The sequence below is a fragment of the Podarcis pityusensis genome (genome assembly GCF_964106645.2).
Source record: "Podarcis pityusensis genome assembly, chromosome: 9".
Lineage (NCBI taxonomy): Eukaryota > Metazoa > Chordata > Lepidosauria > Squamata > Lacertidae > Podarcis > Podarcis pityusensis.
Genome location: NC_138034.1, coordinates 34,952,483 through 34,977,759, shown reverse-complemented (window position 1 = coordinate 34,977,759; position 25,277 = coordinate 34,952,483). Strand labels below are relative to the sequence as shown.

The window sequence follows — 25,277 nt, the reverse complement described above, 5'->3', positions numbered from 1 at the left end:
GGAAGCTGAGGCTGTTGGGGGTTATAAGCCAAAACATCTGGAAGGTACCACATTGGTGATGGCTAGCACAGACAATGCTTCAAACTTTCTCCTTGTGCAGGAATAAAGTAAAATAAAATAAACCCTCAAATATCAATCTGCAAAGCAGCAAATCATAAAGGTAAAATATGATGTAATAAAAAAAGTTAGAAATGTTCCTCTCCAAATGCTTCTGGGGACTATTTGCCTAGTAGCATCTATGTTGGAACATACAAAGCTAGAGGCTAATAATTTCATTTTTAGGAAGTCATAAACAGCAATCCTTTTCGTCAGATGATGAAAAGTAGTGTTGATTGAGTGTATCCAAATGACAAACATGTTGGGAGGCGCCTCCGGTAATGGCGGAATTCCTCTGACCGGGAGGAATCCGCTCCGTGGGAATCTGGGTCTGACCGCCATGGCGAAGGCGGAGACCCGTTAAAATCACTGGCGGGAGAAGCCTGTGAACGTGGGATTCGGCGGGCACCTTTTGCGCCTCCCCCACTCGCGGGGAACCTCGGTTTTTGGGGCTCCGGAGCGACGTGGGGTGAGCGGCGCAGTGCATCGAACCATCTGCTTCTTCCACGGAGCGAAGCCGCATAGCTGTTGCCGGAGAGCGCTGACCTTTTCCTGTGGACAATTTCACTTTAAAGTAATTACCCGTGAGTAGAGCGGAAGAATTGGATTTCTAAATGTTTAATTTGGTACCGTAACAGGGAGGTTCAAAACAGGAAGTCCGCCTCCCCCTTTTGTAAATAGACTGAGGCAATGAAGTTGTAAGCTGGAGTCCTGGAAGGTCTTTTGTAAAAGATCAAAGTTCCAACGGTAAAGAACATTAAACCCCCTCTTGGAGGCAGGAAAAGAGAGGGGGAAGTTGCGGATTGAGTATGCCTGCGGGAGAGAGCGAAGAGACTTTAAATACCGCCGCTCTGACCCTGGAAATGGGCTGCTAGTAGGACTGACGTCTTTAGGAATGTTCATTGACAGCGCTTAGAAAGTTCATTGACAGCTAGTTAAATAAGAGAAATACATTGTTTCTACTGTCTCCGGCTGCTTTAAAAAGGAGTAAAAGTAACTGAAAATTGAAACTAAGTTGAAACTAATTTTGGATTGTTTAAAAGAAGATACTATTGACTATTACAAATAGAAACTGTTTCCCCCTAGTGGAAGCTTTTGAGACCGGTTGCTTTACAAGAGTTGGACTAGGGGAATTTCCAGCTGCAAGTTAAAAACCGTGAGACTCTGGGACTGACCTTGAATCTTTTAAATGTTATGGTAAATGGAAGAGGAAAAACAGACCAGTCAACTGCGGACAAAACATTAAGGTCTGGGAGGACTTGGTAACAATCCAGGAGAGGTCTATCATTAGGCCCTCCTGTTCTTTCTGTTGCTGTCTTTGTGCTAGTATATTTAAAACTAAGAGGAATGTTGACAGAAGAGGCTTTAGTGGCTGCATTATATAAGATAAATGACTCATTGGATCAGCTTCACAGGAAAATGGACACGATAAATGCGAAAGTGGATGTTTCAATTACTAAAATTAACTTAAATACAGAAAGTATAAACAATATCAATACAGAAACCACCCAGAAATCGATACAGGAACCTACTTTGATACGGCAAACTGCGGAGGAAGCCAGGGAAAAAGCCGTTGTTGCTGAATGTGGAGTAACACAATTGGAGAGAAAGAGAAAGAGAGCCCCAGCCCTACAGAGGCAATTTGAGGAACATAAGTTGACGCTCGCTATGACTGAACTTAAAGAAAAACAGACGAATTTGAGGATTAGAGTTCACCTTTGGTGGACATGCCCAAGGATTAAGACACTCTGGGAGATGATTCATAATGAAATGAAAAAGGTATTTAAATATACCCTTTTGAAGAAACCAGAGGCCTTTCTCCTGGGCATGGTCGGCCAATTGGTGTTAAAGAAGGATAGAATTTGTTTCATGTATGCAACAATAGCAGCAAGAATACTCATTGTGAAGTACTGGAAGACACAAGATTTATCCATTCGGGAAGAATGGCAGATGAAGTTGATGGACTATATGGAATTGGCGGAAACGACTGGCAGAACTCCGAGACCAGGGAGAAGAGCTGGTGGAAGAAGACTGGAAAACGTTTAAGACTATTTATAGAAATATTGTAAAAATAATGAATGTTAGAAAAATGTTGGAATGAAGTTATATGGCTTTAGTAGAAATGCTATAAGGAATCAAGTATAAATAGATTAATAGTGTATTATAGGGAAAATAAGGTTAGAATATGTTAAGATAATTATAGGATAGAAAACAGAGGAAGATGGAAAGGAACTGCTGAAATAATTAATAGAAGTGGAAAACAAAAAGGGACGTGTGAGGAGGTCGTGGAAATAAGGGAATGAAAGATAAGACATTGAAATTGTTCTGTGTTTGAAATGGTTTGTGTCTTGCTTTGTTAGTTTCATGTTTTTCTTTTTTTTTCTTTTTTAGTTCTTTCTTTTTTTGTCTTTCTGTTTTGTTGTGTTTAAATGGTTGAAAATTAATAAATATTATTTTTTAAAAAAACAACAAATGACAAACATGTTATTGTGATATCAGTTGTAGATGCTTTAAGTAATATGATTCCTGTCCGTTTTGTTGACAGGCACAGCAGAAGTAAATTTGTCTTCAAGAAAGGGTAAGATATCCAATGGGTATCTGTGGTGAGGTCAAAAACATAATCTCTGTGTTTTGTCCTGATCATAAAATAATCAGTCATCACCATCATCATTTCATGGCTACAATTTGCCTGGAGTTAGCCTTTTAAATGTGTGTATATTTAGAAAATCAGAATGTAGTCAATATGCTAAGGAATATTTATATAGGACACTTTGTTTGCACGTTACAATTAAATTAGAGAAACCTAATAGCCTATTTTGATAAAGCTAGGTATTAGAGTAAGCAAATGTAAGAACTCCCCTATGTATTTCATTATGGTCCCCAACCATCTGCAGCATTTGGTGGGGAGGGGGTATCAGGCTGGAAGAGACAGAACTTCCATGAGTGGATGCCAGAAATGCCCTTAATATGAGAGGAACTCTTCCCACAGATCCAACTCCATGTTTTGTTGTTAGAAAATGGAACAAAGTTAAAAATGAAAGCTGGGATATGTGCAGATCAGAACTGAGCCTCTACTTCTAATCTTTAACTTGAATATTTCATAAATAGAAGAATGTAGGTCTTGATAAATCCAGAAAACATTTTCACTTTTGCAACAGAATTTCTCTTTCTTTTCTTCTCCAGTAGCCCTCACACAAACTCCAAAATCTGCCTGGGGGGGGGGGCAACCACCTCAAGCAGATTAGGGGGAGGCATGTGGAGGACGTGAGGGGGCTGCAGAGGGAACCTCAGTCCATTCCGCAAACAGTTTCTGTTTCATTGGAGGGCCTTTTGATTTCACCCATAATATCACCAAGATATGTAATGATCAGATACTTTCGTTTCAAGAAGTGGCAATCAATATAAAAATGAAAAGACTGCCTTTCTGTCAATATTTTGAAAGGCGCATAGTTATCACATTAATCATGGAACACGTCAGGGCGAGATCAAAGTTTGAGAAACTTGGGCCACAAACAATATTAAACAATCTATTAAGGTATCGAACAAGGAAATAATGGCAGGATTTCCTGGCAACTTGCCCATATCAAACTAAATGGGAGGAAGGCTTGGAGTTTTGCTGCATTGCAAGATGCATGAGAATTGATTTGGTATAATATATCCTATAAACTGATATACATAATCCTGAAGGAATATGTCTCTCAAATATGTTTCAGCAGCACTTAACACTATGTAATTTCAACAACAGAAACCTAATTTCAACAATGGAAAAACCCTGGAAATGTGAATTATAAAACAGACCAACAGCTTTTATGCATATATGATGGCATTGCAACAAATATTTTTTAAAAAACACCAAACATTCTGGGGGAAAGTTACAAAACAAATCAGGGAAATATTGGGATATGATTTGCCAAGGGATCTGGTGGCCTTACATTTGTATTATCTGGAGGGCCGAACTGAAACATATAATGAATAATTTGTTTCAGATCAATGCACTGCATATAGCAGATAAGTGGAAGGATAATGCTGAAACTGCTTTAATGAATGTCTTTTTAAAAATGCAGAGAGCAGAAATAGTAAAATTATGTTAGAATAAGTTATAGATAACAACAGGAACATATATTTATTGAAAACTGGATAGTGTTTATTCAGTACAGTACTGGAATGTAAATAAGTGGCTGCCGTATACCAAATCAGCCTACAGCCTATTCATTCATCTAACTAGTTTTGCCTACTACTCAGAATCCCAGCAATTGCTCAGTGAATTTTTCCTCTTTCTCCCCAGTTATAATTAATTCCAGGCTAGTTCTGTATTCTTCAAATTGCAACCTCCCTGGTATCTATATTTGGAAGTACATTATCTACTGCAGTGTTTTTCAACCACTGTTCCGCGGCACACTAGTGTGCCGCGAGATGTTGCCTGGTGTGCCATGGGAAAAATTGAAAAATTCGAAAGATTTTTTTTAAAAAATGTCAAATTTTCGCCCACTAGGCGGGCGCCGGACTGTGTCTTGGGTATGGGGTGGGGTGGGGTTTCTGACCCCACCCTTGGCCAGCAGGGGCGCCGATTGGCGCTCCTCAGGGGAACACCCTCCACTTTTCTGACTCCAGACTCCAGCCTGGACCTATCACAGTAGGACATCATTTTCCGGCTTCCTTCCCGCCCGAGCACAGTGTGCCCAGCAGCGGAGAGAAGAAGACGTCACGACTCGAGTCACCAGGAGGACCAGAGCAGGAGGAGACGGACGGAGACCAGGACTCGGCGGGAGTCGGCACTGCAGAGAGACCACATCCGGATCCAGACCAGGCTGTAAGTGCAGCGTGAGGTGAGGAGGTCATCTGGAACCAGTCGGTCTGTGTGAGATGAGCTTTTCAAGCATGATTGCTATAAAAACTAAATACAGAGAGAGACTGAGAGCTGTTGACGAAGAGCTACATGTGTGTCTTTCTTCGATTCCAGCCAGAATATCAGCTTTGTGTTCAGCCAAACAGGCCCAGGTTGCGCACTGAATAAAGTATTTTATAATTTTTCATATTTCTGTTTACTTACTATTTCATAATAAAGTAATTATAAAATACTTTCTTTGTGTTTATTTGATTCCTATTCAAGAGAATTACTTTATATATAGTCAATATAGGCATAGAGTTAAATTATTTAACATTTTCTAATGGTGGTGTGCCTCGTGATTTTTTTTCATGAAACAAGTGTGCCTTTGCCCAAAAAAGGCACTGTTGAAAAACACTGATCTACTGATTTGGGGAGATGATGTTGTCATTGTAGCAATACTTACACTGGCGGCGGCTCTGTGAGATCTTCCTGAAGTTATTGGTTATTTAGCTCCAAGATGAATATCCTGCAAGGAAATATGAGAGGAACAACAGGCAGAGTGGAATGTCATCTTTAGTGTACCTATAAAACATATAGGAGGACAAGCGTTATTAATCAGCTCTTCGTTTCATTTTGTTCTTCCTGACTGTATGCAGTTTGTCAATCTATCACCAAATCCCCATCAAAAAGCTGCTTGTTTTCAGGCATTCTGGGCTGTCCATTAACTTCCGCGGGCATATTTTTATGTATGCTTCCTCTTTTTTTCAGGTTTCACATTGCACCATCATTGTAAGTGGGAGTGGGATCAAGACCCCTGATTAAGTTTCAGGACCTAGTTACCTGGAGGAATGTCTCTCCCATGATTAAAGGTCTTCCACGAAGACCCTTCTGGTTGCATTGGCACCAAATAAAGCCTGGCATACCAGGAACATGTGACAGGGCCTTCTTGGTGGTTGAACCACAGATGTGGATCACTCTCCCCCCTGAGTTTTACCTGATATCAGTATTACCCGACTTTCATCACCAGTTTGAAATGTTTGCATCCCACCAGGCATTCCAAAGTGCACACACAGCTTTTGTATTAATTGTATTCTGATTAAAGGTTAGCTACCTTGGTTTTCTATGGAAATCTCAATATGCCAGCCCAATAGTTTATTCAGCAACCTTGGCTTTTGTAGCCAGAGTCAGTCAGGGCCTCACCCTTTGAGACCAAGTGGGAAAAGACCTGCAAGCCAGAGTGCAGATCTCCCAGGACTCACAGGCAAGATGATGCGATATAGTTATGATTTCCATGCTATTATCAACGTCATGATCTGCCCTGAGATTGTTACATCATGAACGGCAGAATTCCTCCCTGTCACAATCCGAACTCCACCCACTTCCCCATTGCACTGACAGCATTTTTCTAGTATGATGTTTCCAATGGAGGTAGATGCTGCTGGCACACAACAGTGGGCGCTATGCCAGCATAGAATCCATTCACTGACACATATTTGATGCAAGAAGACTTTGGAGCAATCCTATCTCTGCCCAGCAGGTCTAAATTGTGGACAACATTAGTGGACTTCATGGATTATGTTGCTTTCTTGGCTAAAGATGAGACCTGCCCCATGCATTCACAAAATGCAAATACAAATGCATCACACAAAGTCTCAAGTTTTCTCAACTGGGACTTGGAGAGCAGCTTGGCAGGCCTGTGCCTGAGCTCCCAGTAGGCATATATACATATAATCCCTTTCCACATTATAATTTCAGTCAGGGGAGTAACTTGTCAACTCACTTCTGTTACTGACCATTCTAACATGGAAAGGGGTCTTTAGAGAGCTTCACAATGAGGCGGATGAATTCAGAAAAGCTATTCTCTATAATGTAAGAGATCTCACAAGACCACATGCATCATTTACTCAAAGGATATAACCTTGAAAATTTGTGAACCAACTGAAGTAGTCATTTCTTTTTCAAGCCCTGTTAGGCATAACATATCACCATTTCCCCCCTGCTTAGAATACTGCCTAAATTAGTAATTAGGAACACTCAAAATCTTCAAAACAATATGGAGTTCAAGCAATTAACAATGTGATCCTATTCATGCTTACTCAAAAGTAAGTATCCCTGTGTTCAATGCAGTTCCATTTAATTCTGAATAGGATTTCAGAAGAGTACAAAGAAAGAAGGCACAAATATTCAAATACTAGTATAATATTTATGTATTTATCAACATTGCCCTCATTAATAGTTGGAAGTTAAGGAACAGAACTCTCCTGCTTCTTCACATTTCACTTTCTACATAGAGAAGAAGATCGCTCAATTTTACTCTGAATTTCCTTTTATTAAAGAAACCAAATAAAACTCAGGTTTCCATTCATTATCATGAGAGGTACCATTTCATGGAAAAAGATGAAATTAGAAGAAATGCTAAAAGGCCCACCTGGGAATAGGTTCAGATTTAAAGGGCAAAAAGTATTTTAAAAGAATTTGCTGTAGCTTTTGTTATACTTCATAATGACTCTAGCAATGCTATCATAGTCACATAGAATCAATTCAACAAAGGGATTTCTGTCTTTGGTTTACAGAACTACTAAAATATCTTCTGTGTGCTGTTGTTCTAGCACGCAGAGAAATCTGCTGAGGGATAAACAGATTTATTTATTTTTTACTCCACACATTCAGGAACACACAACCAGTTCATTAGGGCTGTGTAGGGAATAGGAGAGCCATACAAAGCTGACCTAACCCTCATTCTCCTCTTGGTTAAGTTACACTTTACTCTAGAGCTTGACTGAGCAAAGAATGGGATAGAAGATGCAGAGCTCCCATTTCCTAGTTTATCCTGGAACACTGTATGTTTACAGAGCAAGGGTAGGAGTTGGGGGGGGGGGAGAAAGTCCTATGGGGAATCCCTCCATGCATGGATATTGTGCCCACATAAGGAAGCGTCATAGTCCTAGTCTATAGGACAATTAGTTTGTAATAGTAGTTATTCAGTATGTCTATAAGCTGTGAATTGGCCAGAATTATAGGTGCCGCTGGAGAATAATTGCATTTGGTCAGAAACATGAGGAGGGAGAAGCAATATTCCCCACCTTCCTGAAATGGCATTGCATAAAGTCTGCATTGTATAAAAGAAATTGTAGGTCAACCACCTTGGAGAAAGATGTGCTTTTTGAGAAAGATCATTGTCCATTTCCAAGATGCCTATTTATTAAACTTTGTCCATTAAAATAGCAGAGAACATTGTGTGGGTAAATGTCTTATTTAGAAACCTTCCATTTTTACAAAAGCAACTACCCTTCATGGCACATTTTTTGCAGCACACACTGAATTGGATTTTCAATGCACACTGAGCAGCATGAATACAACAAACCTGAAGAAAGCTTATTTTCCTACCTGTAGGGCTTTGTTTACTAGTGTTGTTCTTCAAAATCATTACAGGGATGAAAACCAAGAAGTAGAAGTTACCACATGCCTTGACATGCAATTCTCAGCAGCACCAGAACACTATCTGGTTTAAATTGCCTAATAATTTATTGAAAGAACAAAGGGGGGAAATGTGCAGGTTCCATTGCTTTGGACGGCAGACAGATCTTTTTCTCTCTTTTTAATACTGAAAAAGAAAACAACAAGGGGGAACAATTTTCCCAACACCAGCCATTTTCAATCCGTCTGAACTCTGAAATGGTTCTTTAAGTTTTACAGACTGCATACATGAGGCTTCCAACAGTGACTACTGCAAAACATAATTATCTTATTTTGCACTTGCTTTGCTATCATGATTTTGCATGGTTTACTTAGTATACTGTTTGGGTTTATTATTGTTTGCTGCTCTAAGTACACTTAGTAGAAAAGCAGGAAGAGATGATGATGATGATTTAGGAAATGATCAGAAAGCTCTCCAAACAATGTACAAACATAATTATAGATAAAAGCAGTGCTTTTTCCAGGAGGTAATCAAGGGTACACAGAATCAGCACCTCTTTTGTTGTTGTTAAAAAAGTGTGGCACTTACAGGGCTTTTTTTAAAAGCAGGAACTCGCCGGAACTCAGTTTCTGCACCTCTCAGATGGGTACCATTGCCATTCTAAGAGAACAAGGGAGGTGTTCATGGTGAGTCCCGGCACCTCTTTTTTTCCAAGAAAAATAGCAATTAAAAGACAATTAAAAGCATTAAAACTTTTTTAAAAAAAGCACACAATATATTTATCATCATATTCGTATTAGAATTGTTATTGTGTGATCAGGCAGTGACAGCCCCATCCCCCAAGGATCATAAGGAAGGAATAAAGATGCAGGGGCATGAGTCACCACTTCACACACACACCATAAAGGTAAAGGTACCCCTGACCATTAGGTCCAGTCGCTGATGACTCTGTTGTTGCAGCGCTCATCTCTCTCTATAGGCCAAGGGAGCTGGTGTTTGTCCACAGACAGCTTCCGTGTCATGTGGCCAGCATGACTAAGCCGCTTCTGACGAACCAGAGCAGCACATGGAAATGCTGTTTACCTTCCCGACGGAGCGGTACCTACTTATCTACTTGCACTGCGTGCCTTCGAACTGCTAGATTAGCAGGAGCAGGGACCGAGCAACAGGAGCTCACCCCGTCACAGGGATTCGAAGCACCAACCTTCTGATCAGCAAGCCCTAGGCTCTGTGGTTTAGACCACAGCGCCACCCGCGCCCCCCCCCACACCATATAGGGAAGAAAATATTAAAGGATTCCACCCAAGGCCATAACTCCCAAAGTTATGACAAATTGCAACGGGGAAGACAAAACCTGCCAATGCAGGAAAATTTCTTCCCGGTCCTTCAGCAGCAACCAGTCAAAGACCGTAGCAGCACCAACTTAACGGGAATAAAAAGTTAACCTGCAAACAAGAAACATTAAACAAAGGGAGGATGAATCTCTAGAGCCGACTACCTGGCTATTGTCGGCTCCACCCCCTATTTATAAATGGGGCTGGCCCCACCTCCCAGCAAGAAACTTGATTACTGAGGCTGGGTGTGAACCTCCAAAAATTAACACTGAGAGGCAAGCCAGCCCCTGTTTGCCAGTAAGCTCCCTGGGAACTGTAGCAGCATGCATGATCCTGCAAAGGGCACCCACAATGTAAAGTGTGAGTGCTCATTGTTGTTGTTGTTAACCCCTTGATTTTTATCACAAAATTTACCTTATGTAACTCCACTTTTCCTACTAGTAGTTGTGTTGAATTTTTCAATTTTCAATCTCCAAAAATGAGGGGTGCTAGAAAGTTGTAACATGACATGGGAATTCAAAATATATGTTGGTTAAATTTAGTTTTGCTTGGTAAACAACTACATAAAAATGTTGACTTTTTTCCTTTTTTACATTTTTGTGTAATTTCTATTAACTCTCAATTTTAAACTTGTCTTATTAATTTTTTTGTGAAAAATATGTGTGCAAAATTGCATAAAGGTCATTTAAAAAATTTGCCAGCTAATATGCTGAAGCATAACAAAAAGTGGAAGTGGCAAGAAGACAAGAAAAGAAGGCTTGTTGAATATAAGCAGAGAAGTAAGCAGAATGCTTCAAGAATATCAGATGAAATAATTTTCTCTGCTGATTAAAATGAAAAGCAAATGGCTAATGCCCAAATGGAAATGATGGAAGTTGTGAATTGACATAAGGTAAGGCAAGTACATTTTCCATTGATAATAAAATTAAATGAGTACAACACATTAGAAATAGATAATATTGCTATGCAGAGCATCAGGTGGGTTCTGGCCTGCATGCCACAGTGCTATCACCACTACTGCTTTTATGGATGCTGGCCTGATCATGAAGGAGACAAGAGACAAGAGGAGATCCAAGAAAAAGTTATGAAATCCCTGGATCAGGAATTGGATGATCTTTGTCAGAAGGGTTGAATCAACTGCATCTTCTTTTACGACCATGAAGATACAACTCAAGTTATGCTGAGAGCAGACAGTTCAATAAGCAGTTCCACAGCATCACCACAGAACAGCATTATTCTGTGTGCAGTGAGGCATGTGGAAGATATCTTTACCACTTAAGAGAAAGGGTCAAAGAAAGAAAAACCTGCTAAAATTATTCCTAATAATCTTGTAGATTTCATGAAGAAGAAAGGCATTGATAAGAGCCGACAGGCCATTGGAAGTGATTCTAGGAATGTTAACACTGGCTGGGAGGCTGGTACCATGCATTAGGTAGAGGCAGGGTGTAGGAAAGGGGGAGCGGGGGGCGGTCCTCCCCAGGTGCCATCATGGAAGGGGGTGACAAATTATCAAGGAACAATTACTGCCCTACTAGGGCGATTCATAAAAAACTTTTTTTTTGAAAATGCCCGCTCCAAAGGTCTTATCTTACTACACTAGGGATTATATAACTATATATGAAATTTCATGCATATCAGTTAATATCTTGACCCTCCTCCATGAAAATAGCTGTTTACTTGGCCGTTTTCCTATGTCGTGAAGGCTAAAATTTCAATTCAGTGGAGTAGGGTCAAGATATTAACTGATATGCATGAAATTTCAGATATAGCTATATAATCCCTAGTTTAGTAAGATAAGACCTTAGGAGCAGGCATTAAAAAAAAATCAATGGGGGGGGGGGCTGACAAGAAATGTTCCGCACTGGGTACCACCTGACCTTCCTATGCCTCTGGGTAGAGGTCAAGTTTGGTTGTAAGCTGATCTGGCGTCCTCCATGCCAAAAAAGTTACCTCAGTGACACTTGATCACAGAACAAGTAACATTGGCAAGATACTAGACAGTGCTTCAGATCTTGAAATTGATCCTTCATTCGCCAAACTCTCAACTGAAGAGCCTCTTACGTCACTAAGTGACAATGTCATAAAGGTTCTTGTCTACTATTCAAGCATACAGATATCAGATCACACAGGCCACAAGGACAAGAAAACTTCACACATATCTACCTCCTCTTGAAATTGTTCTAGTGAGCTGTTCCAGGTGGTTAACAACAGCAAACAGGCTTTGTCACATATAAGTTTCAAAACATGACTTAAAGGCAAAACCCTCAACATCGTAAGAATGATAGTGGAATCCATTGTTTGTCTGCACTACCCCTGCAAAGCAAAACACTCTTGTGTTCAGATGACAGTGATGAGAGGAGAGCTGGTATCCAAAAGAACATTGACTTGAGGGGTGGAGATGATGAGACACTAGGAGATTTTCCTGTATGATTGAGGAAGACACATTCCATCAACCCCAGGGCTTTGTTCCTGTTGGAGCTGATAGACAGGTCAGATGGGGTATATGAACCTTCTTTGATATGTAAACATACTGCAGCAGAAGTAAAGAAATTAATTGATGAGCCCATGCAATAGTCACAGTGGCCCTGTCATGCTCAGGCTATAGAGAGGTGTGTGAAACAAGTCACAGAGGCAGCAGGCAGGGTGTATACGCATGAGAAATGTTAGGGCCACATCAGAGGCCAAGAAGCAAGTTGGCAAATGAGGTCCAAGAAAGAAACAAAGCAAAACATGATGAAACTTGTTGTTTAAATTTCTTATTAACTGATGTCGTTACTTTCTAATGTTGCTTTTTGATTCCAGGGTTATATTATATGCTTAGTAGGATATGTTTTATGCAGAGAAACAATTTTTATAGCATTATCTGACATTTTCAGAAGGCAAACTTAAAATTCTTTTGTTTTCCAAGAAGAGTTTATGTGCTTTTAAATCAAATGTAGATTCACCAAGCTAAGTGTTGTCTAACCACAAAAATAATAGCAGATTTGAATACTTCAAACTCAAAAAAGTATGCTAAGACCCCTCACTGAAAAGAATTGCAAAAGTTAAAAGTGTTGCTCTCCAGGCACACCTGGAGGGCTTCAGTTCATAGTCTTAACAGCTATAACTGAGTTTGGTCTCATGTATCCATCTGTGTGTGGTGAGACAAGGGGACAGTCAAATGCAAATATATTAGAAATGACTGAAAGGATAATGGCAGTAGCAGACAGAGGGAGTGGAAGAGAACAAGCTGGAGTGTTATCTAAGACTGCAATCCTATACCTTTTTACCTAGGAGCAAGCTCGATTTAACTCAATAAGGCTTCTTCCCAGCTAGATTTCTTTAACAGCAAAATAGGGAATGCTCTTCTGCAAAGCCACAACACAGTGTTTGCTATTAACATATAACAGTTTCCAGCATTGCTTCATAACACTAGGAAGAACACATGGTGCCAGAAGTAGGCTAGTCTGAAGTACATTTCTGGTAAGGCAGTATGAAATATAAATATTAAATAATAGTATGCCATTGGCTCACAGAACGTGAAAACCCTCACAGGCAAATGAGCAGGTGCACATTTATGATGGCTCAGCATGAACACAGACTGTAAAAGTTATTAAGAAAGAGGCTTTGCGGTCCTTTTTAGTGCCACTTTTGGATGGCCAATAATAGAAAAGGAAAGCACAGCATCTTCAAGTCAGAGCATGAAACACTAAGGAACTCTAACCCAGCACGTGACAGTCTGCACAGAAAGTAGTATCTCTACAAAGGGTTGATATGATGGTGATCTGGAGCAAACATAAGAAAGACACAAACAGATTGAACAAGAACTTAGAAGATCTACAAGACAAAGCAAAACAATATGGAGACTGGTAGAACACGGCCTAAAAGACGTGGATAGCATTTGCATTAAAGGGACGGAGGGTAGATTTCCTTTTAGCAACGGATAAGTGTGTAAATTTTGATTTCTGTCACCGTCCCATTTTTTATAGACTAGCTCAGTTTGCCACATTTCTGCATCTGTTTCCAAATTATTCTTTGGAATAATATGTTCATGAAACTTCATCAGAATTTTAGTGTGTCTCTCCCCTAATATACACATTTTAATGTGTTTTTGTCTAATATACAGCATTTTGCTTAATCACACCTCCCATGCTCCCATCCAGCTCTGCTTCCCTGCACAATGGAATTTAATGATTCTCAGAGTATTAATGATAATTTTCATGAAGAGCTGGATGGGGATGTGGGAGGCCTGCACAGACTTCTCATTCCTGCAAGGGTACATCCTCCTCCTGCACAAATGATGAAGGAAACACCCCAGAAGTGAGTCCTGCAGTAATATTTCTGCATGCAGGCATTGCACCTGAGGTAGAACTGTCATCATATCCTGTTTATTAAATAGTTATTCATGAATTAAATAAAAAGCTTAAATTAATTAAGTAAAAAAGAGATGAAGTCTGAAGCTTTCCCACCTGCTGTGCCCTCCCTAGAGCTACATTTCCCTTGCCTGATCATTTCCCATCTGCTCGCATTTCACTAGGATTATATATGGCATTTGTGTCTAGCCTGCTTCTTTCTAACATGCTGGCTTTACAGGCTGGTTTCCTACGAACTCGCCAGTTTTACAGGCACCGTTGTGGACTGTATCTCTTTTGCTCCTGATTTTGTTTTGTGGCAGACTGTGGCCAGGGTTAAGTGTGTTAAGCTGAGGAGAGTTGATGTGTGCGGCGGAGATCCTGCCCTGAAGCTAAATATTCTGTCTTTTTTTGTGTAGGAGTTCCTTGGGTGGGAGAGAGCAAATTTAGGCATGCCCAAGGGCTTTTGCGTAGCTAGTAGGCTCTCGCTTCCTTCCCCTTTGGCCAGTATCGCTTCACATGCTGTATCATAAATAGTTCCAAAACCTCCTGCTTTTCAGAAGCACCTTACAATTTGGCTGCTGCTTGAGAAACGCACAGCATCAAAGCCTGCTGGGTTTGGCAAGCTTGTAATATGTTTGATGTGAAGAGTCTGAGAATACGGTGAGCCAGATCAAAGCTGTGTTCAACCAGCTTGACAGTGGCAGAAAGCTTCAGAATGGCCAGTAAGATAATGGATCACACTGAATATTTCCAGCAGTTCAAGGGTCAAGTGAAAGAAAGCAACAGGAAAAAGTGTGTGTGTGTTTGTCTGTTGCTAGCATTTCCCTTCTTGCAAACTATACTACTATTCCCCATTAAAGCAGGAATACGGCATTGACTGTAAGTATTCAGTTCTAATGAAAGAAACCAGTGAATTTTTATTTTTTATTTTTTATAATATTCGTTGTCAAAATGTAGCTATTGTACAACAGAAAAGCCTACTAAGAGTTGGAGGGGGGGGAATATGCACTGCCTGCAGTCAAAGCCAAGCATATTTAGTTCCTGCATTGTTTCAAAATGAAACTTTGTGATGTTAGGCTGTCTACTGCGACAGGTGTTAACATGTCAAACAGAAAATTGCCATCTATATAGAAGCCAAAATTATTTATTGCTACTCTTCCCTTACACCACTTCTCTGCAAGGTTTTAAAATCCATATGGAAAATCCATATGGCTGTTTCATAGCTTTTTTGTTGTTGATCCTCCCCCTTCTTCAATAGTTATTCCTCTTGCTAGTTGTGCGTTTCTCTTTTGATTGATGTCAGTTATGCTTGGGAGTTAAAAGAGCCCAAGCCAAAGGATCCTTCATTCTACCCTTTTAAAATATAATCTTATTTCATTTGTCCTCATCACCTGCCAAAAATATTCCATTTCATCCCCTCCTCCATCCTTCCTGGCCACTGAGCTTGCTCAATCCTCAATGGGCTGATCTTGGAAAGTGGGTTTTTCCCCATGAGGCTTTCGTTGTACTTCAAAAAACCTTGACATTTCCCTGAGTCTGGTGATACCTCTCTTGTGCATAAGTGATGCTGTCTTGGCTACATAATCAACACATTTCTCTCCTGAAGATTGCAATTCATATATAAAGTGAACAAAAAACTCAGTCGCAAAATAACTACCGGTAAATACTGTGCTGATGCTTTATATTGGTCTTACTGTCTCCTAATTGCATGCCTAGGAAATGGTGCAGGGTAGGGCAAGGAATAGTTATTACCTGCTAGGACAGCAGGAGATAAAGTTCTCCAATTATTTTATGTTCTCGCTTTGCCTGTACAGACACTTGTATTATGAAGTAAGAGGCTAGCCAGGAATGTAGAATAATCACATCTTACATTCCTCCTATATGAAAGATGATACAGAAAGAGAAAGAGAGATGAAATTTATTGGTTTGTTAGTGCCACACACACTGACATGATTTCTGATGGCTTCCTAATGTCATGTATCTGCAGATAAGCTATCAGTCTTTCATTGAGATTGCTGTACAGTTAGCAGGGAATCATTAGGAAACTTCAAAATTTATGACAGAAATTACCCTGTTAGAATGATCAGCAATGGAAAAACAAACCAACTCCTTGCCTCTTAATTCTGTTTTACATGCAAGTGTCAGGGGGTGGAATATATGAATGTATAGGGGAAAGATCTTGTTAAAATAAATATATGTTCCCGTAGTTATTTGGAATCAACCTAATATTGAATGAAACAAGAATGGATGTTAGGTTGAACATGCATGGAACTGCGTTGAAAGCAGATAAATGATCACTAGTGAAATGGACATGAAAACACAAACAACAGATTGAAGGTAATCCTTGGAAAACAAAGTATAATTTCCATCTGTTCATGAAAACCAGTAATCATGAAATGAATCACTGACCCAAAAATGTTAGGTCTCTGGCTTAAAGGAGAAGTTTAATTGAAATGAGAATAGAGCTAACTTAAAAACTCAAATTTGGAGATTAGAAAATTAACAAGGGTTTAAAGCTGTTAAAATTATTTTTGGAAAGTTTTCACATTTACTGGAATGAAGACTTAAAGCAATGGAAATATAGAAAGCTGGAGAAATGTGGCAGGATAAATGTTCCAGAAAATTATGCAACCCACATGAATACTCATCATTTGAAGCTGACGCTAATAATGTGCTGCCATCAATATCGTGTTAATTTTCAAAATGGTCCTGTGAGCCAGCCAGGTCAAGGCCATTGTTACTCATATAAACAGATATGGAAATGGGGCCAGTGTTGTTTTCTAAACCATGCAGTGAAGATAAGTGCTGAATCCTGATCTCTGAGTACTATCAGACTCTAATGTCAGTAAATTAAACTGAGTAAGAACCAATTCACACAATCCCTGAATGAATCACTGGGTTTTGTTTTGGTTTTTGAAAAAAAACTTCATTGCCACCCACACACCATCATGAAGATTGCATAGAATGCCATCCCATTTGGATTTTGCATGAATTTGTCTATCTGGGGCAGGAATGAGGAACCTACGTATGGCTCTCCAAATCATAGAAATATAGAATTGTACAGTTGGAAGGGACTCCAAGGGCCATCTAGTCCAACCCCTGCAATGCAGGAATCTCAGCTAAAGCATCCATGACAGATGGCTTGAAGTTTTACTATGTTTTTATATATGCTTAAGTCGCCCAGAGAGGCTGGGGAAAAGCAGTCAAATGGGAGGGAAACAATACTACTAATACTACTAATACTACTACTAATAAACCTCCAAGGAAGGAGAACTCACAACTTCCCGAGGGAGACTGTTACACTGTTGAACAGCTCTTACTGACAGAAAGTTCTTTCTGATGTTTAATCTCCTTTCTGGTAACTTAAAGCCATTGGTTCAAGTTCTCCCCTCCTGTGGAAAAAACCAAGCTTGTTCCCTCTTCCATGTAACAGCCCTTGAGATATGTGAAGATGGCTATCAATTCTCCTCTCAGTCTAAACACACCCAGTTCCTTCAACTGTTCCTCATAAGGCTTGGTTTACAGATCCTTGGTTATCTTGGTTGCCCTCTTTGCACATGTTCCAGCTTGTCAACATTCTTCATAAATGGTGGCACCCAGAACTGGACACAGTATTCCAGGTGTGGTCTGACCAAGGCAGAATAGAGTGGTACTATTACTTCCCTTGATCTGGACACTATACTTCTGTTGATACAGCCTTTTCTGCTGCTGCATCACACTGGTGACTCATGTTAAGCTTATGGTCCACCAAGACCACTGGATTCTTTTAACACGTACAGCTAGTAAGCTAGGTGTTCCCCGTTTTATATTTGTGCATCTGGTTCTTCCTGTCTAAGTGTAGAACCTTTAATTTGTCCCTATTCAAATTCATTTTGTTAGTTTGGACCCGGTTCTACAACCTGTTAAGGTCATCTTGAATCCCGATTCTATCTTCTCATTCCATGTTGACTGACTTTCATGCTTCTGATATTTGCTCTCTATCACTGCTTAAAGGAGAAAAGCAATTCCACTAGGAATTTGGGTTGGCTGCATTTGACTTACATCTCTGGTAAGTGAGGACATAGGCTTGGTTGGTTCTAGCTTTGAGGCTGTAGGCCCTGGCCCTACTCTTCCCTGTTGCTCCTCCAGTCTGAGAAGATTAATTTCTGCCCCATCTGACTACCCCTCTCTTCCCTCACTGTGAAGATGAATAAGAAATCATCCAATGTTCTACCCCAAAATGAACTTAGCTCCTGGAAAATATAGTATTGACTTTCAGGCTTAGTTCAGAGATTTTTGAACTAGCTCAAATGAACTAGTTCATTCCAAGCACGACATATTCCAGATTGCATGCCTACAGTTGTGTAGTAAAAAAGGTAAAGGTAAAGGCAGATGTGATCTCAGAACCACTGGCAGTCATCTTTGAGAATTCCTGGAGAACAGGCGAAGTCCCGACAGACTGGAGGAGGGCAAATGTTGTCCCTATTTTCAAAAAGGGGAAAAGAGAGGACCCAAATAATTACCGCCCAGTCAGTCTGACATCAATACCAGGGAAGATTCTGGAGCAGATCATTAATCAAACAGTCTGTGAGCACCTAGAAAGGAATGCTGTGATCACCAATAGTCAGCATGGATTTCTGAAAAATAAGTCATGTCAGACTAACCTGATCTCGTTTTTTGACAGAATTACAAGCCTGGTAGATGAAGGGAACGCAGTGGATGTAGCCTACCTTGATTTCAGCAAGGCATTTGACAAGGTGTGCCATGATATTCTTGTAAAGAAGCTGGTAAAATGCTGTCTGGACTATGCTACCACTCAGTGGATTTGTAACTGGCTGACTGACCGAACCCAAAGGGTGCTCATCAATGGTTCCTCTTCATCCTGGAGCAGAGTGACTAGTGGGGTGCCACAGGGTTCTGTCTTGGGCCCGGTCTTATTCAACATCTTTATCAACGACTTGGATGATGGACTCAAGGGCATCCTGATCAAATTTGCAGATGACACCAAACTGGGAGGGGTGGCTAACACCCCAGAGGACAGGATCACACTTCAAAACGACCTTGACAAATTAGAGAACTGGGCCAAAACAAACAAGATGAATTTTAACAGGGAGAAATGTAAAGTATTGCACTTGAGCAAAAAAAATGAGAGGCACAAATACAAGATGGGTGACACCTGGCTTGAGAGCAGTACATGTGAAAAGGATCTAGGAGTCTTGGTTGACCACAAACTTGACATGAGCCAACAGTGTGACGCGGCAGCTAAAAACGCCAATGCAATTCTGGGCTGCATCAATAGGAGTATAGCATCTAGATCAAGGGAAGTAATAGTGCCACTGTATTCTGCTCTGGTCAGACCTCACCTGGAGTACTGTGTCCAGTTCTGGGCACCACAGTTCAAGAAGGACACTGACAAACTGGAACGTGTCCAGAGGAGGGCAACCAAAATGGTCAAAGGCCTGGAAACGATGCCTTATGAGGAACGGCTAAGGGAGCTGGGCATGTTTAGCCTGGAGAAGAGGAGGTTAAGGGGTGATATGATAGCCATGTTCAAATATATAAAAGGATGTCACATAGAGGAGGGAGAAAGGACACGGAGCAATGGATCCAAACTACAAGAAAGAAGATTCCACCTAAACATTAGGAAGAACTTCCTGACAGTAAGAGCTGTTCGACAGTGGAATTTGCTGCCAAGGAGTGTGGTGGAGTCTCCTTCTTTGGAGGTCTTTAAGCAGAGGCTTGACAACCATATGTCAGGAGTGCTCTGATGGTGTTTCCTGCTTGGCAGGGGGTTGGACTCAATGGCCCTTCTGGTCTCTTCCAACTCTATGATTCTATGATTCTATGATTCTATGATTCTATGATTCTATAAAGGACCCCTGTATGGTTAAGTCCAGTCAAAGTCAACTATGGGGTTGAGGCGCTCATCTTGCTTTCAGGCCAAGAGAGCCGGTGTTTGTCCACAGACAGGTTTCCAGGTCATGTGGCCAGCATGACTAAACCGCTTCTGGCACAATGGAACATTGTGACGGAAACCAGAGTGCACGGAAATGCTGTTTACCTTCCCGCCACAGCAGTACCTATTTATCTACTTGCAGTGGCATGATTTCGAACCCCTAGGCTGGCAGGAGCTGGGACTGAGCAACGGGAGCTCACCCCATCACGGGGATTCGAACTGCCGACCTTCTGATCAGCAGGCCCAAGAGGTTCAGGGGTTTTGTAGTATTTAACAGATCTCAGCTACAACTTCTGAGTGAATTGCTGATCATGAGCTTCCCTTTAGAACGTGTTAACTACTGATGAATTTTTGGCTAAACCTGGAAATAAATCTTTACCTAATTTCATAGTGTCATAAATTCATCACACTTATTTCTGAATAAATTTGCTGCACTATTGTCAATAATAGTTTTTGAAGTCCTCTGGTTCCTCACTTCTTCTATGAGCACTACATGCCTGCTGCCTTTTGCCTGGAAAGGAAACCTATATTTTTCAATGGTAGTTTTTTGTTTTTTGTTTGCCATACTTACTCCAAAGTTTCTATCAGTCCTGATTCATCTTTGTCCCTAGGCATGACTATTTTTCACTTCACTGCGCTGCTGTTTATTGTTCCCAAGTCATTGCACTTATTGCTCAAGATTACAGTTAATTTTCCTTTGGTGCAGCAATTGGATTTTCATTTTGTAAAAAAAAAAAAGGGAAAAAAAGAAATCCCTCTGAAGAACCTTCAACAGAGAAATACATTGCTTTTCATTACACATTCAGTGCGCATTTAATTAAAAGGGGGAGAAATTACCTGAAATTTAATTATGAAGGAAGAATTTAGAAGGGAGTTGAGCCAACAATGCCTTTCAGTAGCACCAAGATATGCATCAGATATGGCCATCAGGAAGATTTTTAAAAGGGAAAGAATATTAACAACCTAATAGCAAAAGGTTTTCCCCTCTCCATCAAGAAGATTAAAATAAGAATAAATTTAATATTCATGAGCAAGACATGATTTTTCACATACTCGTTTTAAATATACTAAGGCAGTTTCAGTTTGCTTCAGACTTCTGTTAAGAACCAAATTTTCCAGGTACTGTCAAGTGCTGCTTGGTGGGAGGTGTTTGTGTGGGAATAATCTTTCCCTGTTTTTAAAAGCACTGATGCCGTTGACAGTACAGGGGGTGCAATTTTACTAGTAAAATAGGCATCTTAAACATGATAGATATATAGAAAGAAATCTTAACGTACTGGCTGTGAGCTTTATAAGTGTGATGTATTTGGTAAGAATAATGAAATGTGTGATAATCTTCAGTCCTCCTTTTCACTCGGGAGCTGGAGGTTTCATGTATTTACTTGTCCTTCATCAAATATGATCCCAGGAAGGTTTATAGATATCAGCACCTGCATATTAGAACTATAGAATGCAATTTAAATCCATTTTAAAACTGAATCCTATTATACTGCTCCCTCAAAAGCATCTATTAACTACAGCTGGCCTAAACAGATCTGGCCTAAACAGACCTCTCCCAAAAACTAAAGTGAAGAGGGACATCTTCAACCATCTCTGAAATTCACATGCCTCCAAGAGGAGGGAATTTCATAGTCATGGTGCCACCAGCATCCCATTTGGAGCCAACTGTTAATTAATCCCATGGGTTAAGAGTTGGGATGCAATTGCCAACCCAGAAATAATAGTGGAGGCACTCATGGCTTGACAGTGGAATTTGCAGGCTGCATAGGTCCTTACCCACCATTTCCATTCTTCTTCAAAGTGGCCTGCATCAAAAACAAGGGCAGGACTTGTTACTTCTTACACTTACCACAGTATTAAAATTATGTTTACATAATAATATGCCACACTCAATTGTCCCATAAACCTTATGCTCCTGAAGGTTTTTCCCTAAAAGCTCTTTTGCATCTTTAAAAGCTGTCCAACAGAAATCCAGCCCCCCATGTCTCTCAAACTGTTTGTACTCATCTCCTCTGATTTCTTCTCCCCATCACCTTTTACATGTAACTTCTAACCTCTTGGCCCACCTAAACCATAAACTCTACATGGCTTAGGCCTGGTCTATCAGAATCTTGCCTAGAAACAGCAAGGTTCTATACCTCTAGAAGCTAATATTGGCCAGAAATGGTTGACCATTGACAATAGAATAAGCAACTCGGTTGACTAACAGTGGCCACAAACAGGCCCTTTTAATTAAACTACACATGTGCAGTGCCAGATTTAGGGCAGATTTAGAGTGCCATGCCAAGGGGGCATAATGATGATGATGATAACCCTTTTTATATGGGTACCTACTGACAAGATCCATTAAAAAACAACAACTGTACCAAAATGAATTATTGTGAAAATAAGAAATATCTATGGCACCAAATTTTGTTTTCATTCGGGGCACCATATTACCAAACTCTGCCCCTACAAAATGTCTCATAGGTAAAAGTACATACCAAATTTTCCATTGTACTAAAACGGCAAATGTTTCCTCAAAGTCAAAATACAAATTGATAAACATTTCTGAAAAAAAACCCCGAAAAAATCTATGGAAGAAAAACACACACCAACCTGTCAACATGCCAGAGTATCTCATAAATTTAATTTCATCACATTTTAATGTGTTTAACGTAAGTATTTTCAAAAATATTCTTTCTATGCCAGTGTTGGCATGGAGCATCCTCAAACATTCCTCACTTACACAGCCAAGATTTGAATCAGTCCACTAAACCATTTTCTAGCCATAAGTCAGAAAACTGACTCCCACAAATTTCTCATTATTTATGGCATGATTCAACTGACACACCTTAAGCATAGGTTCATGACTATGGCCCCATATGAAGGAACCCTTATTTATGGTAAATTTGTTGGAATGTGGTGTGCATGCATGTGTGCTTTTCTCAGTATTTTAATTCTGAAGGATAATTGTGTGCTGAGAAACAATGGCGACGAATGTTCAGAGTTAAAAGTATCATGTGATGGTTCCACCACTTGCCAAGCCTACCCCACATTTATGGCTGAACTTTCCCAGTGCTTTGACAAACGTGATCTGATCTGCAAACTGATTGGATGGAAATGCAACCAGATGACTGCCTTATGCAGAAATCAACACAGAACACCTCAACCCGCACTTTTGACATGCCAATATTTTTGTGCAAAATGATTTCTTGGTTGCCGCAATGCCACATGTCCTTTTTTCCTTCTACTTTATTTGACTCTCATAAGCTGCTTTGTGTTTACAGATCAGCCCTGCAGAATCCGATAATGATATCCCTTTGTGTGGATATTTATTACTAATCACCAGCCAGAAATGAGTGAAGCAGCACTTGCTACCAACCTGCTTAAAATGAAAATCAATAAGCAGAATGAAAAGAGAAAGGGAGGATCAATAATGCCTGAGAGATTTTCCTGGGAAGCTAAGGCAATTTTCTTCAAGTGAGAAGAGTTGTCTATAAAGATAGTGTACTGGTGATCATGGTCCAGTGTGCTCTGTCCTCATTACCCTGGTGCTGCTGGTTCTGGCTGTAGGCCATGGTGGAAACAATATCCATAGAAGCACCAGATGTCTGTAGGTGAACCTGGAAGAGATGGGGAGCAGTGGTGGAGGAAGCCACTCGGGCGCCTAGGGTGGCGCGCCCAGGCGAAGGGCAAGCCGCCCCTAGTGGTGGGGCGCACCATGGGGCCTCCAGAGTCTGCCTGTCTCCTCCTACTCAGCCGCCCTACAGCTGGGAGGGGAGGCAGTGGGCAGACCGTTTGGGCAGTGCAGAGCCTGTGCGCACCCAAGCCACCGCAACTCTTCCAGGAGAGACATGTGGCTCAAGCGCGCTGCAGGCCCCGCAGTGAGCACTGCCCAGCATTTTGTCACCCCCCTCAGTGGTGACACCCGGGTCAGCCCGCACCCACTGTACCCCCTTCTTCCGCCCCTGATAGGGGGTATGAACAGTTGTCATTGAAGGGACATTTAAAGTCCTGCTGTCAAAAGACTGGCGGAGAGCCAGGAGACATTTGAGGTGAAGATGGAGAAGGTGAAAGTGCTAAAGGGGAAAACAGAGGAGGAGGAAGATGATACCAAGGATAAGGAATAGGAGGACACATGGAAGGCACAAAAAAAGCCCAAACTGGGACAAGAGCTGTAGGCTAGGATAAAAGTGGATATCTACTGGGGTGGGGGTGGGGAGAGAAAAATAAGGCCTGAGCAGGAAAGGAGCATTAGCCTGAGTTTGAAGAGGGTCTAGAGACTGAAGAACAGATAAGAAGGAAGGACTGAGCAGGGGAGAGAGCAGGAAAGAAGAGGAGATAACAGTGGGACAGAAACCAGAAAGAGAATAGCAAGCCCATGCTTAGATAGAGCTCTATATCTGGTGGGATCCTTACATAATTCAAATCATGATGCTGACTTTTCTGTATAAGCCTAAAATTTTGGTACAGTTGAAGATCATCCATGGAACAAACCCCTATCCATCAGGGTTGTGTCTTTTTTTACGGTGTCATGACTTCTGAACCACAGCTGGAACAAAGCTTTAGTAGTGTTTGTAAATGTGCAAATAATTAGAGGATATCAGTATTTTGGGAGCATACATTTTCTTTTCTACTACACACTCACACAAAATTATATATATACAGTGGTACCTCGGGTTAAGTACTTAATTCGTTCTGGAGGTCCGTACTTAACCTGAAACTGCTCTTAACCTGAAGCACCACTTTAGCTAATGGGGCCTCCTGCTGCTGCCGCGCTGCCAGAGTACAATTTCTGTTCTCACCCTGAAGCAAAGTTCTTAACCTGAATCACTATTTCTGGGTTAGCGGAGTCTGTAACCTGAAGCGTATGTAACCTGAAGCGTATGTAACCTGAGGTAGCACTGTACACACACACACACATATATGGCAATCATGCTTATTACTGCTGTTATCAGATTCACTTACCTGCTTATGCAAACTATTATAAATCAGCATCCAATAATCTGAAAAAGAATGTTGTGGAGTTGTCCCTTGAGTTGTAAATTTGAACTAACAGTAACATTGGTGCTGTAAGGGCAACATATTTGTTATATATTGAAGATGTCAATGGAGAACATGGCAAAGTAGCTGGATGGTTGCGCTGAGATTCCTTTGACATTTTTGCTCCTTTTTTTAGGATGTGGGAGAAATAAATTATTCACGGATTTACAGAGTTCATCATAGCTATCAATTCACTGTTTGAAATCTTGAACTGGCATAAGTAACAGATGATGCCCATCTTCTGCTTGTTGACCTCCTGTAAGGGAAAATTCCCCTTATGACTGGCCCCTTTGGCAAACTGCTCTCA

At 40.7% G+C, this 25,277-nt stretch overlaps 1 long non-coding RNA gene across 1 annotated transcript; it reads left to right on the top strand.

The window, feature by feature from the left end:
* On the top strand, positions 1-25,277 carry LOC308485783. The gene is made up of 4 exons (XR_013990772.1): positions 1-160; positions 8,951-9,028; positions 18,004-18,058; positions 25,107-25,277. It is a non-coding gene; the product is annotated as an uncharacterized lncRNA (long non-coding RNA).